This window comes from Mobula hypostoma, chromosome 8, assembly GCF_963921235.1.
Source record: "Mobula hypostoma chromosome 8, sMobHyp1.1, whole genome shotgun sequence".
Taxonomy (NCBI): Eukaryota; Metazoa; Chordata; class Chondrichthyes; order Myliobatiformes; family Myliobatidae; genus Mobula; species Mobula hypostoma.
Genome location: NC_086104.1, coordinates 40,024,571 through 40,040,046, shown reverse-complemented (window position 1 = coordinate 40,040,046; position 15,476 = coordinate 40,024,571). Strand labels below are relative to the sequence as shown.

The following is a 15,476-nucleotide window of genomic DNA, read 5'->3' as shown; positions in this document are numbered from 1 at the left end:
ACAAAGACAGACTGCTAGAAGAATTCAGCGAGCCAAGCAGCATCTGTAAAGGCAAAGTCTGTAAGCTGACATTTTGCATCAAGACCCTTAAATAGGACCGAAAAAGTATAGGAAAGACCTCACTGAATTCCTCCAGAATTTTGTTTTAGGGTGTAGGAGTTTGCAACATAATGTACAGTATTTCTTTCTAACAGACAGAAAAGCAAATATGTCTTTCTCTGTTTTCTGGTTGCCATCTAATCTTATATCCACGTATTATCCATATCTTTACAGCCTGCAGGACTCAATATCAAATTCTCCAACTTTAGTTAGCTTGTTTTTTCTATTTATTTGCTTGAGAACAGGCAATTTTATCTGACATTCTTTTGTCCTTTCCTTTTTTGTATGGCCTTCACAGAAAAAAAAGTAACTTAATCTGATTTTAGCTGTCCCTTAACTGGCATAGAATTTCAACCTAGCAGAGAAATTCTCTTTGTTTCACCATCACTGTTCCTCGCCTTCTCTGTTACTAACTTGTTTTTCTCTTTCTCAGTTCTGACAAACGGCAATAAATTTGAAAGGCTGACTGTTCCTCTTTCCACTGTTGCTAACTAACGATGAGTTTTCCAATATTTTCTGATTTTATCTCTATCCATGCCAGTGCATTACATCCAACATATTGAGCTTTTAGTTTCCACAACAACTGTTAATGTGTCACATTATCAAATGCCCCCCGACAAGTATAGCACATCCACCAGTTCCCCTTTATCCAAACCACACTTTCAGAGAACTCCAACAAATTGGTCAAATGTGATTTCTATTTAAACAAAACCATGATTGTAGTAACTTCTGCTTTGAAAAGGGCACACTTGACAACTTCATGCTGAAGAATCAATTTTGTGTCGAACTTCAAAACCGTTATGTATATACAGAGGCTTTCACAACCCGCATGGCATGTCCCTGCCATGCCATACGGGTTGAGAAAACCTCTGTATATACAAAGCCTCGCTATATACAAAGCACACTGGAAGAAAAAAGAACAGAAGTATAACCCCCCATTATCCTAATTAGTATTAACTTACTTTTAATAATGCTCACATTACAACACTTCTCCTCCTTTAAAATCCAACATCCCCAAATGTAAAAAACTAGGAAATAAAACAGTGGTGTTACTAACTTGTATACCCCTGAAAACTTATACTAGTATCTGAGCAACAGTTTATAAATACAAAACATCTGGAAAATGTGACAGATTCAACATTCAATCTAACAACAAAAAAAAAGAACTGTCCCATCAAAGATTCAGTCTGTCAGGAAGTTTAGGAGTGTGCTGTGATCTGCACACTACCCCTGGTGACCCAGCAGGCACCGCTGGAGAGGGTGTTTTGGGTGGGTCTGGTATTGGGGGCATGAGAGGGGTCTATGTGTCTGCGTGAGAATGTCCATCCTCTTCAGGGGACCCCCACCCCTCTGCCAACGTCTCGCCCTCTGGCAAAGTCACTGGTGGATATGCTTCCACTGTAGTCTGTCTCACAAATGGAAATTCCATGGAACTGTCTGCCTCTGAGCTGGTATCATGATGCAGGCGCACATGGTCCTGATATCTGTGGAAAACACGCCCATCAGTCAGCTTAACAACGTAGGAGACGGGACCACTCTGCTTAAGAATAACCCCAGGCAGCCATTGCTGATTGCTTCTCACATGGACATTGTCATCCGGTTTTAACTGCCTCTCTCGCACATGTTGATCATGTCCCTCCTTCTGCTTTTCCTGCTTTCTTTCCACTTTCGCCTTCATGTCCAGGTGCAGCAGGTCCAATCTTGACTTGGGCCTACGCCCCATCAGCATCTCTGCTGGAGTGCAGGCAGTTGTAGTCTGTGGTGTGAGGCAGTATTTAAGCAGGAAACGTGAAAGCCACATGCTAAGAGAGTCCCCTGTCATCTGCTTAAGGCCTTCCTTCACTGTCTGAACAGCCCGCTCAGCCAAACCATTTGGGGCTGGGTTGAAAGGGGCTGTCCGAATGTGATGAATGTCATTCTGCTGCATGAACTCATTGAACAGATCACTGGTGAATGTCGGGCCATTATCAGTGACCAGAGTGTCAGGCAACCTGTGGACTGCAAACACTTGCCTGAGTTTGTCTATGGTTGAGGGGGCTGTGATGTTGCTCATGATATGAGCTTCGATCCACTTAAAATGCGCATCTACGATTACAACAAACATCTGCCCCATAAAGGGGCCAGCAAAGTCCAAATGTAGCCTAGACCAGGGGTGGTCTGGCCACTCCCATGGGTGCAAAGGAGCTGGTGGTGGCATATTCTGATTAGTCTGACATTGCGTGCATGATTTTACCTTTTTCTCCAGATCCTGATCCATTCTTGGCCACCAAACGTAGGATCTTGCAAGGCTTTTCATTCGAGACACTCCTGGGTGAGTCTCATGAATTTCCTTCACAATCTGTGAACAGCCAGGGGGAGGCACGATGACCCTCGCCCCCCAGAAAATGCAGCCATCCTGCAGACTGAGTTCTGTCTTGCGTTTGGCATAAGGCCTCAGTTCCTCTCCTTCCACAACTCTGGGCCAAACTTGTAAAAGAAAAGTCTTGACTTGGGACAGGACTGGGTCTGTCTCTGTCCATTGCTTGACCTGGGTCGCCTTTACAGGTGTCCCTGACAGCCTCTCCAATGAAAACACAGTCTCTGGAGGCACATACGTAGCAACAGGTGTCTCAGGTAAAGGTAGTCGACTCAGTGCATCAGCATTTGCATTATTCTCACCTGCTCTGTAAGTACTGGTAGGCTGACAATGTAAGAGCCCAACGCTGTATCCTGGCTGAGGCTAGTGGTGGGATGCATCTAGTCTCACTGAACAGGCTTATCAGTGGTTCATGGTCCGTATAAATTGTAAATGCTCGTCCATAAAGGTACTGATGAAAGCGTTTGACCGCAAAAACAATGGCCAGAACTTCTTTGTCTAGTTGTGAACATCCCTTCTCAGCAGCTGTCAGGGTATGTGAAGCAAACTCAATAGGCTTCTCTGATCAGTTCTCCATTACATGTGAGAGAACTGCCCTGACTCCATAGGGCGAGGCATCGCATGCCAGGGTGATCTCCTTGTCTGGGTCATAGTGAACAAGCAGCTTCGCTGAGTGGAGGAGTTCTTTCACTTCCTTGCAAGCTTTCTCCTGCTCTTCACCCCACTGCCACTTAGTGTCATTGTGAAGCAGCTTATACAGTGGGGTCAAAACCCTTGAGTGGTCAGGAAGAAACTTGCCAAAATAATTCACCATGCCAAAAAATGATCTGAGTTCCGTGACGGTCTTAGGGCTTGGGGCCTCCTTAATAGACCTCACTTTGTCCTCCACAGGGCAAAGCCCCTCAGCTGTGATCTTGTGTCCCAGGTAAGTCACACTCGATGTCAGGAACACACATTTTCCGCGTTTCAACTGCAGCCCTGTGTCTGAGAGCCTCTTCAGCACCCGTTCTAAATTAGCCAGATGCTCCATGTCCGTAGCCCCTGTGATTAAAATATCATCAAGGTACACTGTTACGTGCAGAATCCCCTGCAGCAAAGTGTTCATTGTCCTTTGGAAAATGGCAGGGCTGGATGACACTCCAAACACTAGGCGATTGTACTTGAATAATCCCTTGTGTGTATTAATTGTGACATACTCCTTTGAATCCTCATCCAGCTGCAGCTGTTGGTAGGCATGGCTCATGTGCAGCTTTGTGAACAGTTTACCCCCTGACAGGGTTGCAAACAGGTCATCCACCTGTGGCAATGGGTACTCCTCCAGCCTAGAGACTTGATTCACCGTAAACTTATAATCCCCGCATATCCTCACCGTTTTGTCTGCCTTCAAAACTGGAACAATGGGAGTCGCCCACCTTGAAAACTGGATGGGCTCAATGATGCCCAGCCTCTGTAAACGTTCCAGCTCCTCCTCGACTTTGCCTTTCATGGCATAGGGCACCGACCTGGGCTTAAAAAAACGTGGTGTAGCCTCAGGGTCGACATGGAGTTTCACTGTCACGCCTTCAGTGTTCCCAGCTCATCCCTGAAAACGTCACTGTACCGCTGCAGAACGTCCTCCGTCGTGTGTGCATACTTAATTTCATGCCAATTTAGCCGGATTTTGCGAAGCCAATCACGACCTAAAAGACTGGGCCCCCTGCCCTTAGCTATCACTAGCCTGGCTTCAGCCTTCTGACTCCCGGCTGAAATGTCCACATATAACACCCCTAAATGAGGGATGGGCTGCCCAGTATAGGTCCTAAGTTTGAGCTTTGACGGTCTAATGGGAGGCAGGTTGGACCCCCATGTCCTCCTGTACGTCTCCTCACTAATGACCGATGCAGTAGCCCCTGAATCAATCTCAAACTTAATGTCCTTCCCCTGACAGTGACTGTGGCAGAATATGGTTCAGGTGGTTCCTCATCTGTTTCCACTGTAAACATGTTGTAGGCACACACTGCCTCTTCATCTGCTTCTTCTAGATGGTGTGTGGCTGCCTGAGCCTGTCGAGTTTTCCCCCGCCCAGGCTTAATCTTACCCTTTGAACTTCTGCACTTTTTAGCTAAATGTCCCTTTTTGCTACCAGCATGGCAGACAGCATCTTTTGAACTTACAATCATTTGCATAGTGCGTCCCTCCACACCGGAAACATTCCACTCGCTTTGCCTGTTTACCAGTCTCCCTCCTGAATTGGCACACTGCCGCCGACTGTGACCTCCCATGACCTTTCTGGATATCCTTGACATTATTAGCAGCCATCTCTATGCCTTGGGCCATCTCTAAGGCTTTCTTGAAAGTCAAAAGTGGGGTTTCCCCTAAAAGGCGGTATTGTATGCCATCATTATTAATGCCGCATACCAATCTATCACGGAGCATGTCTTCCAACACCACTCCAAAATCACCATGTTCCGACAGCTACCAAAGCTTGGCCACAAAATCGGCCACAGACTGACCTGGCTTCCTGAAACAGCTGTGAAACCTACACCGTTGGATTATCACAGAAGGTTTCGGATTGTAGTGGTTCCCCATGAGCTTGACCAGTTTGTTATATGGAATGTCCCCCGGTTTCCGCAGTGTGGCTAAATTCCTTATTAACTAGTAAGTCTTTGCCCCACACACACTCAGGAGAATAGAGTGCTTCTTAGCCTCCTCAGTAATTCCATTAGCATAGAAAAAGTGTCCCAACCTTTCCTCATACTCCGGCCAGTCCTCATTTCCTTCCAGAAATTCCCCGATAGTTCCAAATGTAGCCATCTGAAACATGAAGCTCCCGTTCGAAAAACGTGCCAATACGTTCACAAAACCAGTTCACCTTGTCTCCAAAAACATGTAGTAACTTCTACCTTGAAAAAGGTACACTTGACAACTTCATTGCAAAGAAACAACTTCATGCTGAACTTCAAAACCGTTATGTATATACAGAGGCTTTCACAACCCATACAGCATGGCAGGCACACTATATATAGAGCCCACGGAAGTAAAAAGAACAGAAGTAAAACCCCCCATTATCCTAATTAGTATTAACTTTCTTTTAATAATGCTCACATTACAACAATGATGACTGTATAATTTCCTTGATTTGATTTTTCTAGATGTCTTGCTATTATATATTTAGCATTTTCCTAATGATGAATATCAAGCTAGTTGGTTTGTAGTTTCCTGCTTTCTTCTGCCTTCCCTCTATGACACATTGCCACATACAGCGAACCTGGTGTCTATGGTTTGGCACCTGACCTTTCATGCTCAGCTAGAGTCCCTTTTACAGTTAGCTGTGCCCCCATTTCAGTTTCATTAAGCACTGTGATGCTATACTTTGTATATGTAGCCTGGGGAAAAGTACACGCTTGGGACAACAAAGACTTTTTCGGGTTTTAATTCCTTTATCAGTTTTCATAGTCGTAGTCATAGTCATAGTCATACTTTATTGATCCCGGGGGAAATTGGTTTTTGTTACAGTTGCACCATAAATAATAAATAGTAATAGAACTATAAATAGTTAAATAGTAATATGTAAATTATGCCAGTAAATTATGAAATAAGTCCAGGACCAGCCTATCGGCTCAGAGTGTCTGACCCTCCAAGGGAGGAGTTGTAAAGTTTGATGGCCACAGGCAGGAATGAGTTCCTATGACGCTCAGTGCTGCATCTCGGAGGAATGAGTCTCTGGCTGAATGTACTCCTGTGCCCAACCTGTCCATTATGTAATGGATGGGAGACATTGATGAGACATTTTCATAGAAACATAGAAACATAGAAAATAGGTGCAGGAGTAGGCCATTCGGCCCTTCGAGCCTGCACCGCCATTTATTATGATCATGGCTGATCATCCAACTCAGAACCCCGCCCCAGCCTTCCCTCCATACCCCTTGACCCCCGTAGCCACAAGGGCCATATCTAACTCCCTCTTAAATATAGACAATGAACTGGCCTCAACAGTTTCCTGTGGCAGAGAATTCCACAGATTCACCACTCTCTGTGTGAAGAAGTTTTTCCTAATCTCGGTCCTAAAAGGCTTCCCCTCTATCCTCAAACGGTGGCCCCTCTTTCTGGACTTCCCCAACATCGGGAACAATCTTCCTGCATCTAGCCTGTCCAATCCCTTTAGGATCTTATACGTTTCAATCAGATCCCCCCTCAATCTTCTAAATTCCAACGAGTACAAGCCCAGTTCATCCAGTCTTTCTTCATATGAAAGTCCTGCCATCCCAGGAATCAATCTGGTGAACCTTCTTTGTACTCCCTCTATGGCAAAGATGTCTTTCCTCAGATTAGGGGACCAAAACTGCACACAATACTCCAGGTGTGGTCTCACCAAGGCCTTGTACAACTGCAGTAGTACCTCCCTGCTCCTGTACTCGAATCCTCTCGCTATAAATGCCAGCATACCATTCGCCTTTTTCACCGCCTGCTGTACCTGCATGCCCACTTTCAATGACTGGTGTATAATGACACCCAGGTCTCGTTGCACCTCCCCTTTTCCTAATCGGCCACCATTCAGATAATAATCTGTATTTCTATTTTTGCCACCAAAGTGGATAACTTCACATTTATCCACATTAAATTGCATCTGCCATGAATTTGCCCACTCACCCAACCTATCCAAGTCACCCTGCATCCTCTTAGCATCCTCCTCACTGCTAACACTGCCACCCAGCTTCGTGTCATCCGCAAACTTGGAGATGCTGCATTTAATTCCCTCATCCAAGTCATTAATATATATTGTAAACAACTGGGGTCCCAGCACTGAGCCTTGCGGTACCCCACTAGTCACCACCTGCCATTCTGAAAAGGTCCCGTTTATTCCCGTTTTTTCGATGTTTAAGTGCCAGAAGAGGGTCGCGAAACAAAACGAACAAATTTACAACCAGTTCTTGCCGTTACAATCTCAGTTTAACTTTCAATCCACACCCTTGTGTATGGACAGAATTGCATATGCAGTATAAAAATACCAGAACTAATATGGTACAAATACGGTAGTGGCAATCCTGAAGGAACATAATACAAACAACATTAGAATGCCACCCACCCTGCATCTTATACATAACAGCAAAAAATGTATGCGAATACATCTCATCTAAGATGTACACACGTGCTGAACTTCCGAACAGAGACTAAACATTCACGCTGTGCGGTTACATGCACAATCAGACCCGATACAATAAAGTTAGACAAAAGGTACACTTTGGCACAACTTTTACAAGGTATTGCCTGGTAGTTAAATTACTGGAAGACTGACCTACTTGGATGGTGAGGATCTTGGTATAAGCCACGCTGCCCAGTGTTGATTTCTTCACTCGTGGAAATCTAAAGCATCCACATGTAAAACATGTCAAATTACCGATATTCTCGATCCACCAACAAGCATAAACGAATTCACATGGATATTGTCAATTAATGCTCACCTTTCCTCACCATGCCCAGCACACTCTGGGAAGAACCCATTTCCAAGGCCTTACCACATCTTCAGCAGAAAGCAAAATGGTCTCCCCACTATCCCACATGTGTGTAATGACATCACTGTCTCCCTTAAAGGCACAGACAACTATTCTAGCATTACCCGGATGGATGCCTAAGTACACTTTTAACAATGCTGAATAAGATCCAACGGTTACCCGGTTACATATATTATCACATATATTTCAAAAAGAGGTACTGTTTATCGCTTGGGCTCAAGCTATCAACAAAAAGGTAAGATTGACCATTGCATGTACAGTTTTAATGGCATCAGGTATTTTCCTCAAATCACATTAGACCTCATTAACATCAATTAGACCAAATGTTACAGGACCTAGGTAGAACCCATAGCTGGTCCTCTTTCATCAGCAGAGACACCCAGGTCAAATTCCTCCCCTGAAGAAAATCTGCAGGGCTTCAGGTCTTGGAGACCTGGATGTCACACTACTCCAGCTTTCCCAATTTCTCATGATGTTCAGTGTGGTCCTATGAAGGGAGTACACACTTCTGCTATAGGAGACACACTTCCTTTGCTATAAATTGCATTGTGAAAACTGGGCAGACAAGAACAAGAAGCTGCAGAAAAGGGGCACAGTATGGGGTTGTGAGGTTATTCTTAATGTCCATTTTTTCATCCTTGATATCAAGGAGTAAACTGCTTTTGTCACAGATTCATGGATCTATATAGCACCTCTGAGTATTTGCTGATTTTCTTCCCTGTAGAGGTCGGGAAGTATTGAACTTTATAGTGTGAATGCACCATGACAACATCCAGCACAGCCAGTGTTGATGGGGAAGATTCTTTACGTGTTAGCACATATATACACACCAAAGGAAGAAAAATTCCATCTGGTAATCTGGATGAAGGTTGTTCATCTGGGTGAGGGAGCCGGAATCATGCAAGGGAATGTGTGGGTGACTCACTTCATCCTAATTCCCCAGAAAAGCCACAAATATTGTGAAAATGGATGACCTTACCTTGCTACTGTCTATCTGTGATGATACAAAGAGATATTACTAATCTGAAAAACACTTGCTGATAACGTTGAAAGTATATCAAGCAACACACATCAAAGTTGCTGGTAAACGCAGCAGGCCAGGCAGCATCTCTAGGAAGCGGTACAGTCAACATTTCCGACCAAGACCCTTCGTCAGGACTAACTGAAGGAAGAGCTAGTAAGAGATTTGAAAGTGGGAGGGGGAGGGGGAGATGCAAAATGATAGGAGAAGACAGGAGGGGGAGGGATGGAGCCAAGAGCTGGACAGGTGATAGGCAAAAGGGATACGAGAGGATCATGGGACAGAAGGCCCAGGGAGAAAGAAAAGGGGGAAGGGGGGAAAACCAGAGGATAGGCAAGTGGTATAGTGGGGGGGGGACAGAGGGAGAAAAAGGAGAGTGAGAAAAAGAATGCGTGTATATAAATAAATAATGGATGGCGTACGAGGGGGAACTGGGGCATTAGCGGAAGTTAGAGAAGTCGATGTTCATGCCATCAGGTTGGAGGCTACCCAGACGGAATATAAGGTGTTGTTCCTCCAACCTGAGTGTGGCTTCATCTTTACAGTACAGGAGGCCGTGGATAGACATGTCAGAATGGGAATGGGATGTGGAATTAAAATGTGTGGCCACTGGGAGATCCTGCTTTCTCTGGTGGACAGAGCGTAGATGTTCAGCAAAGCGGTCTCCCAGTCTGCGTCGGATCTCACCAATATATAAAAGGCCACATCGGGAGCACCGGACGCAGTATATCACCCCAGTCGACTCACAGGTGAAGTGATGCCTCACCTGGAAGGACTGTTTGGGGCCCTGAATGGTGGTAAGGGAGGAAGTGTAAGGGCATGTGTAGCACTTGTTCCGCTTACACGGATAAGTGCCAGGAGGGAGATCAGTGGGTTGGGATGGGGGGGACGAATGGACAAGGGAGTTGTGTAGGGAGCGATCCCTGCGGAATGCAGAGAGAGGGGGGTAGGGAAAGATGTGCTTAGTGGTGGGATCCCGTTGGAGGTGGCGGAAGTTACGGAGAATAATATGTTGGACCCGGAGGCTAGTGGGGAGTATTTCAATTGTTTTTGGCTAAAATACAGTTTGTCCATAAAAACTGAGGGTCCATTCACTCACAACGCACTGTAGGTACACAGATAACTGTGGCATTATAACAAACAGGTCCTTCCAAACTACATGGACTATAAGGTTTAAGTAAATCAAACCACTGAGCAAGAAACAATTGCAAATGGGATAATCTGCCTGGAGGATTATGTTGAGAGTGCTAACAAGCCTGAAAAGTACAGTTGAAACTTCCACAAGCCAGGAAGCCAGAAAGTCCTTTTCATGTCCCTCTGGGAAGAAGAACTGAGGTTCTTTTCAAAGTTCAAAGTAAAATTTATTATCAGAGTACATGCTTGTCACCACATACAACCCTGAGATTCTTTTTCTTGCGGGCATACTTAGTAAACCTATAGAATAGTAACTGTAAACAGGATCAATGAACAACAAACTGTACAAATGCAAATATAAACAAATAGCAATAAATAACGAGCATGAAATAACAAGATAAAGTGTCCTTAGAGTGAAACCATCGGTTTTCACTTTATTGATGGAAAACATAAATTTTGTTCCCCATTACCTTGTGTCTCTCAAGGTGAAAGAAGAAGAGTTCAAAACTATGAGGTTACATATTCTTTTTGAAATGATTTTTGTTGGAAACAAAAATGAAATTTCCTCAAGTAAACTCTCAAAAACTGAACAGTATGATTTTGCAAGTTTTCGGCCATGCGTACAACTTGATTCAAAATTGCTTCACTGGGTATGTAGAGTTTAAAAATATCCATTTGGTTGACCTGTTAGGATCAAGCCAATAAAAGTTCGCACTGACTGGACAGAAGGAGAAAAAAAGTTATTTACTTACTTTACCGGAAGTGGCTAGTGTCTGAGCCTCAGCCACATTCCAAAAGCCTGGACAGACCCAAACATTTTTATTCAGACCTTTGTAACTCAGGCACCCTCAAGCAATTTGCTTAAAAGAAAGCAATCATATCAACTATACCAGTAAACATCTTGAAGAATATTTTCTTGCTTATCTTATTTTAAACAAGTAGTCATGAGCTATGGAAGAAATACTTCATTGGGACAGCTGGCTGGTATTGCTGCTTCCTGTAAAATTAGATACACTGTGTATTTTTTGACTCAGTTTACAACATTACAGCGCTGGGCAAAAATATGAAATCCAAGCCTAAGCGACTCAGTGACTGAAGTCTACAAGAATTAATTAAGGCATTAAAAGAATTCAGTGGATAATATAATATCTTCTCAAATGTGGAATCTTAAAATTATTTTTGAATTGTTAGCATCTGGAGAAAGATGGATCACAATTTTTTAGTGGAAAACTTTGTGGGATTCATTTTGAGTCGATTGTGGTCAGGTGCTGCAGTGACAGTCTGCAGAGGTAACAGGGGATTTCTGTTAGAAATGAGGATACTAAAATTTCTAATAGAAAAAGTTTGCACATGAGTTAAATGAAAAGCTTTTGCATGCAGGAAGCCCATACAGATAAATAAAAATTTAAAAACTCAGCATGTGAATTTCTGTAATTATATAAAATTCATTGTTATCACATGCCTTATGGAATTAACGGTTGGCTGGTAAAACTGGACTACTGTCACATAAGGTGTTGTAGTACATTGGCTAATTTGCAATTTCTTGTTCACCAAATGCTGATTTTTTTTTGTTATTTTAGGCCATTTACTTTTCAACCTCCTCAGCACACGTGAAGAACAGTGCTGTTCAATCAGTTGTATGGTACTTTTGGTTGGAATCACAAAAGGTAATATTTGCTTGTCTGTTCCACATCTGAAGATGATGAACTTATGAGTAGAACTCAAGAGTGCAATCTATCTAACCAACAGGCTGATTTTTCATTACGGTTAATGCAATTTCTTTACTGCCTTCTAGAAAATTGCCCACGTGAATGGACCTAATAAAATCCAGGATAAGATGGTTTTGATTAACTTTCTGAGCTGATAATTATCAGCCAAATACTGAGATAGAAAGCTGAACACATCTCATGAGAATAAACTTAGGATGTGGTCACGAAAATAAAAAGAAAGAGAGAAAATGCCAACGATTTAGAGGACGAACTACACTAAAGAGTGCAAAAGGGTAGAGAATAGAGAATTATTCAATGGAAAGATTGCTGCTTTTCGCATCTTGCATCTTTGACTCACGTTTGAGAGGTTCCTGCAAAGTCAGTGCTGTGCTACAGCTGCTTGGCAGCTTAAGCAGAACACGCTAGAGCAGACCACCATCGGATTAGAGGCAGTGTGTGCAGTATTGGGTTTCACTGAGTCTTCCTCTGAAAGATCTGAAAAAGATGTACTGCATATGGTCCTAACTAGGAAGGTGTAAGGTGAGGACCCCTGGCAGAAAGGAGGGAGTAACTCTTAGGAGACTTACAGACACCAGAATTAAATTAAACTTCATATTTGATAAAGACCTGAGTGTTATGTGAAATGCATTTGAAGTACAGTTAAGGAAACTGTAAATGCTTCAAAGCTGGTCAAGAAAAAGATGTTTATGTTTTTAATGATAAGGTATTTCTTAGCTGCAACAAAAATTGCTGTGTATTTCAGTCTGAGACAAATTTTTAAAATTAACTCAGATTTTGCAAAATTAGCCCATATTTTGTTACAAATAATGTATTTAAGATTAAAAATTTAAATGTCAACATTCAGCACTTAAGTAAAACTTGAACCTTCAGGCTGGTTTGAGTTCTACCTGAAGAATTTACTGCCCCTGAGATGTTTGAGAATGGTCCTCTGGATGTTCTGCTTGGAATACAATATTTCTGTCCCCAGCTTTACTCTGCTGACCCTCGATTGATCATCTCAGTATACACAGAAAGCTATTAAAGCTGTCACAGGGGAGAGATTCTTAAAGGAGATGGGGGTGTAGAGGCCACTTCCTTTGAGTCCAGAATCCACCAGCGGATTGTCAGCACTATTGGCTATCCCCTGACCCACGTGACTGATTGGCTTGAATATAGACAGGCTCCCAGGTGACTGGCTGCAGTCCTGCTAGACCCTGCGTACACTGGTGATATTTCCTTGGGAAAGTCACAATAAAATAATTGAACAGATCTTGTGCCTCATTTCCCTAAACTGTTCTCACTCACAGAACCAAAGAGATTTATGGCAAGGAAAGAGACCATTCAGCTTATGATGTGCATGTGGATTCATTTAGCTGTCAATATTAACAAGCTGAAATACTCAGCAATTCTGGCTGCAGGAATGAAATTTCCTGTTATTAAAAGTATAATTTGTTTTTTTTCTAGACAAGCTTTGAAACTACTTTTATTTTCCCAAGCAGTACATTAAATGGTGTTCACATTACTTTGCAGAACTCATAATATGGGATTAACGTGTGCTTCTGTGAACCGGTGAGCACTCAGTTGAAATCTGTTTGGCGACCTTACTTGCACGACCAGCCATTGCTCACAGTGCCTTTGCTGATAGTTGTACCTCTGTATTAGGTGTCATCAGCAACAGTCTGAACCAGCCACCAGAACTTAGACCCAAGTCTGCATCTCCTATGGTGGCAGTGGCAGGTCATGGTGAGATTCGATGGAAGTTACTTGCTGCGCAGCTTTACAGAATGTGATAGCCATTGCGGACAGTGATACTTCATTTTTCCTGATGAAGCATTTGAGGCACCAGTGAATAAGATGGAGGGAAGTACGTCTATTCCCCAACTGCAGCAGGTTGGGAAGCATCTAGATATGGTTATTTGGACAATGAGGGGAGGCTGTAGTTAAAGTTAGAAACAGAAATGAAACTTGAAGATCCCCATACAGCGTAGGAATTAGTTTAATGGCTTCACAAGGGTGGTGACAGTGATATCTCTTCACCTCCCTTTCCCCAAATGCACCACTTGTTTCACACACTGCTCAATGCATTAGTAGCAATCTCCATCATGAAAAGAATGTGATGTACAAAGGTCCTACCATGTGCCCTCATTGCTTGACTATTAATCCTCTTCTATTATCTTCCACAAACTGCCATCTATTCAACTATGGCAGGAGGATGCAATCACAGCTTCTCTCCTTTTTGCAGGAAAATATAGCACTCAATCCTTTTCAATTTACAAAGTTGCACATGCTGAAAGATTCTCCAAGTGCCCCTCATCTTCTCTTCTAGCCTTATCCCTGCCTTTATACACTTGGCCACTTTAATAGGTACACTGGTACACCTGCTTTTTAATGCAAATATCTAATCAGCCAATCTTGTTGCAGCAGCTCAATGCATACAAATATGCAGACATATTCAAGAGATTCAGCTGTTGTTCAGACCAAACATCAGAGTGGGGAGGAAATGTGATGTAACTGACTTCAACCATGGAGTGATTGTTGGTGCCGGGTGGGATGGTTTGAGTATCTTAGAAGCCGCTAATATCCAGGGAGTTTCATACACAACAGTCTCTGGAGTTGACAGAGAATGGTGCAAAAAAAAACCAAAAAAAAAAAACCAGCGAGCCGTAGCTCTATGGGCAAAATGCCTGGTTAATGAGAGAGGTCAAAGGAGAATGTCCAGACTGGTTCAAGCTGACAGGAAGCTGTCAATAACCCAAATAACTCAAGTACCAGTGCTGTCCAGAAGAGCATCTTTGAATGCACGACATGCTAGATTGACTACAGCAGCAGAAGACCACAAACATGAAGAAATACATCTACTGGCCACCTGTTTTAGTACAGGAGGTGCCTCATCAAGGGGCCATTGATAGCACTTTTCCATTTACAGGTAGCCAGGAACTTGTAGATAAGAGAACAGCAAGGCAGAGAGGGAAGGATGAGGGCACCCCTTCATGCACCATTGCGGAGAGAAGTGAACAGTTGCGTTTTGGGTTGAGACTCCTCATCTGGATGTTTTTGCTGCACTTTCCAGCATCTCCATTTTCTGAGCCTTGGAACTGCCGTACCAGGCCATGACAGAACCCTGCATGATAGGAGTTACAGTGACAGATACAAGAATTCTCTGGAACTATCAAAATACCCAGGAGAAACAAGAGAATGGAACTGCGGATGGTACTGGGAACAGACTAGTCAATCACTTCCGCAGCCCTCCTTACTAATGGCAACATCAACAGGAGGTGCTGCCTGAAGAATCAAGAAACCCCTTCATCTGGGACATGTCCTCTTTTAGCTGCTACCAGCAGGCAGGAAGTACAGAAGTACCTGTACCTCACTGGACTTGTCAGTGCCTTGTAGTACTGACACTAATCATCTTGAAGTGCTTTGAATGGCTGGTAATGGCACACATCTAAAACTCCATTCCTGCCACAACGGACACTCAAAAATATGCTTACCTACAGAATTGCTGTATGTCATGCACCTAGACCTGACATATCTAGGAAACAAGGACACTTATGCTGGAATCTGTTTCTGGATTGCATTGGCCCACAGATCTTGGTGAACAAATTCCTACTCCTCGGTCTAAATACACCGCTGTGTAACTGGGTGTTGGACTTCCTAACTAACAG

At 43.4% G+C, this 15,476-nt stretch overlaps 1 long non-coding RNA gene across 1 annotated transcript in view; it reads right to left on the bottom strand.

The window, feature by feature from the left end:
* The window catches only part of LOC134350096 (uncharacterized), a 43,386-nt gene extending 35,436 nt beyond the window's left edge, over positions 1-7,950 (bottom strand). The window contains exons 1-2 of the long non-coding RNA XR_010018810.1: positions 7,897-7,950; positions 7,731-7,798 (exon numbers count right to left, since the gene is read on the bottom strand). This is a non-coding gene — a long non-coding RNA (uncharacterized LOC134350096). The remainder of the gene's footprint in view (positions 1-7,730; positions 7,799-7,896) is intronic.
* Positions 7,951-15,476: the final 7,526 nt, after the last annotated feature.